Genomic DNA, 3,000 nt, shown 5'->3' with positions numbered 1-3,000 from the left:
ACATATCGAGCTCTTTGGTACTTTGACAGCTTGACGTTCCTGTTATTCAGGTTATGGTCTCTCCTCTTTGGCTAATGCCAGCGACCACCCTGTAATCAGGGTACAGGTTGCATCTAGCTTTTGAAATCTGGGGGATTAGAATCATTTCAGTTACGTGGGCCGCTTGACCTCCCTGTAACTAGGGTGTGCGTCTCCGAGGCCCTCTGGGTCTCTTGGCCTCGTGCTGTCTTCACAGCCTGCTGCCAACGACCGCCCTGTAATCAGGGATCCGGTCTTTGCCCTCTAGTCTCTTGGCACTTGGCCAAATGCAGCCACTGCCCTGAATGAGCACCCTGTAAACAGGGTACAGGTCTCATCTGCTACTATTTCTGGCGCCCCCATGAGACTGTGTCCAGAGTTCCGGCCCTTCCAACAGCGCTTCCAACTTGCCTGGAATTCTGCAGCCAAGTCTCCTGCTTTCTACTCACTTCTTGGACTCTTGGAGACCTGACATGCTATTGGTGGTAAGATCCGAAAGGGAGTGTCTGGGGCTGTTTTGGACGAAGTCATTCCAGGCAGTATACCTTGTCACATTGATTTAGGAATACTTGTCAATTAATTCCTTACCCCCCTTCATCATTTTATTCCTCCTGATTTTGTATGGAGGCTGCCTGGTGAAATAATTGTCAAGGGGAAATCTGGAGATTGTGGCTTTAGAGGGGAATGGGCCCAGTAGTTTTCTCGCCCAGTGCAGCTTGGGAGGAGCGGGAAATGCTTGTGGAAGTGTCTGAGGACCACAAAGGACTGTCTTGGACCTAAATATCCAGACTGTCTGCAGATGCGGAAAGGAACAGTGTATCAGTAGATTACACTGAGTTTGCGTACGGGACATGGCATTGTCGGTTCTCACTTACACACGCCTTGTGCTCTCTCTCTCTGTTTCAGACATCATGAAGCACAAGTGGAGAAGAAGGAAGTGTCAGGAATGCCACACACAGAGGAGAAAAGAAGATGGAGGAAAAGGAAAGGAACTCTGGGCACAGTAACCAACCTCAAATCAGGCCTCAGGTCATGTAATTAGACTGTAGGGGAATCTCGAGCCTCTTAATATCTTGAGCAGCGTGACCGCCCTGTAAGCTGGGTCCCGGTCTGTGCTATTGTGTCGTTTTGACATTCTGCTTCGTTATTTGGCTATTGAGGGTGACTGCCCTGTCATCAGGGTGCAAGTCACTTCCCCCTGTCTTTGGAGGGGCATTGAGCTCTTTGTTAAACTGAGCAATGTGACCACCCTGTAACTGGGGTCTGGGTCTCTGCCCTCTTGCTCATTTGGCTTTACGCCGTGCTCTGCCCCATTAGTCAGCGTGACATCCCTGTAATTAGGGTCCATGTCACAAGCCTCTCTAGGATGGGACATATCGAGCTCTTTGGTACTTTGACAGCTTGACGTTCCTGTTATTCAGGTTATGGTCTCTCCTCTTTGGCTAATGCCAGCGACCACCCTGTAATCAGGGTACAGGTTGCATCTAGCTTTTGAAATCTGGGGGATTAGAATCATTTCAGTTACGTGGGCCGCTTGACCTCCCTGTAACTAGGGTGTGCGTCTCCGAGGCCCTCTGGGTCTCTTGGCCTCGTGCTGTCTTCACAGCCTGCTGCCAACGACCGCCCTGTAATCAGGGATCCGGTCTTTGCCCTCTAGTCTCTTGGCACTTGGCCAAATGCAGCCACTGCCCTGAATGAGCACCCTGTAAACAGGGTACAGGTCTCATCTGCTACTATTTCTGGCGCCCCCATGAGACTGTGTCCAGAGTTCCGGCCCTTCCAACAGCGCTTCCAACTTGCCTGGAATTCTGCAGCCAAGTCTCCTGCTTTCTACTCACTTCTTGGACTCTTGGAGACCTGACATGCTATTGGTGGTAAGATCCGAAAGGGAGTGTCTGGGGCTGTTTTGGACGAAGTCATTCCAGGCAGTATACCTTGTCACATTGATTTAGGAATACTTGTCAATTAATTCCTTACCCCCCTTCATCATTTTATTCCTCCTGATTTTGTATGGAGGCTGCCTGGTGAAATAATTGTCAAGGGGAAATCTGGAGATTGTGGCTTTAGAGGGGAATGGGCCCAGTAGTTTTCTCGCCCAGTGCAGCTTGGGAGGAGCGGGAAATGCTTGTGGAAGTGTCTGAGGACCACAAAGGACTGTCTTGGACCTAAATATCCAGACTGTCTGCAGATGCGGAAAGGAACAGTGTATCAGTAGATTACACTGAGTTTGCGTACGGGACATGGCATTGTCGGTTCTCACTTACACACGCCTTGTGCTCTCTCTCTCTGTTTCAGACATCATGAAGCACAAGTGGAGAAGAAGGAAGTGTCAGGAATGCCACACACAGAGGAGAAAAGAAGATGGAGGAAAAGGAAAGGAACTCTGGGCACAGTAACCAACCTCAAATCAGGCCTCAGGTCATGTAATTAGACTGTAGGGGAATCTCGAGCCTCTTAATATCTTGAGCAGCGTGACCGCCCTGTAAGCTGGGTCCCGGTCTGTGCTATTGTGTCGTTTTGACATTCTGCTTCGTTATTTGGCTATTGAGGGTGACTGCCCTGTCATCAGGGTGCAAGTCACTTCCCTCTGTCTTTGGAGGGGCATTGAGCTCTTTGTAAAACTGAGCAATGTGACCGCCCTGTATCTGGGGTCCGGGTCTCTGCCCTCTTGCTCATTTGGCTTTACGCCGTGCTCTGCCCCATTAGTCAGCGTGACAACCCTGTAATTAGGGTCTATGTCACAAGCCTCTCTAGGATGGGACATATTGAGCTCTTTGGTACTTTGACAGCTTGACCTTCCTGTAATTCAAGTTATGGTCTCCCCTATTTGGCTAATGCCAGCGACCACCCTGTAATCAGGGTACAGGTTGCATCTCGCTATTGAAAACTGGGGGATTAGAATCATGTCCATAACATGGGCAGCTTGACCTCCCTGTAACTAGGGTTTGCGTCTCCGAGGCCCTTTGGGTCTCCGTTAACAGG

At 50.0% G+C, this 3,000-nt stretch overlaps 1 long non-coding RNA gene across 1 annotated transcript; it reads left to right on the top strand.

Annotated features, from left to right (window-relative positions):
- Positions 1 to 36: 36 nt before the first annotated feature.
- On the top strand, positions 37 to 2,989 carry LOC135980654 (uncharacterized). The gene is made up of 3 exons (XR_010597607.1): positions 37 to 503; positions 925 to 1,892; positions 2,314 to 2,989. It is a non-coding gene; the product is annotated as an uncharacterized LOC135980654 (long non-coding RNA).
- The last annotated feature ends 11 nt before the right edge of the window (positions 2,990 to 3,000 follow it).

Source organism: Chrysemys picta, unplaced genomic scaffold, assembly GCF_011386835.1.
Source record: "Chrysemys picta bellii isolate R12L10 unplaced genomic scaffold, ASM1138683v2 scaf5580, whole genome shotgun sequence".
Taxonomy (NCBI): Eukaryota; Metazoa; Chordata; order Testudines; family Emydidae; genus Chrysemys; species Chrysemys picta.
This window is presented reverse-complemented; position numbering and strand designations above follow the sequence as displayed.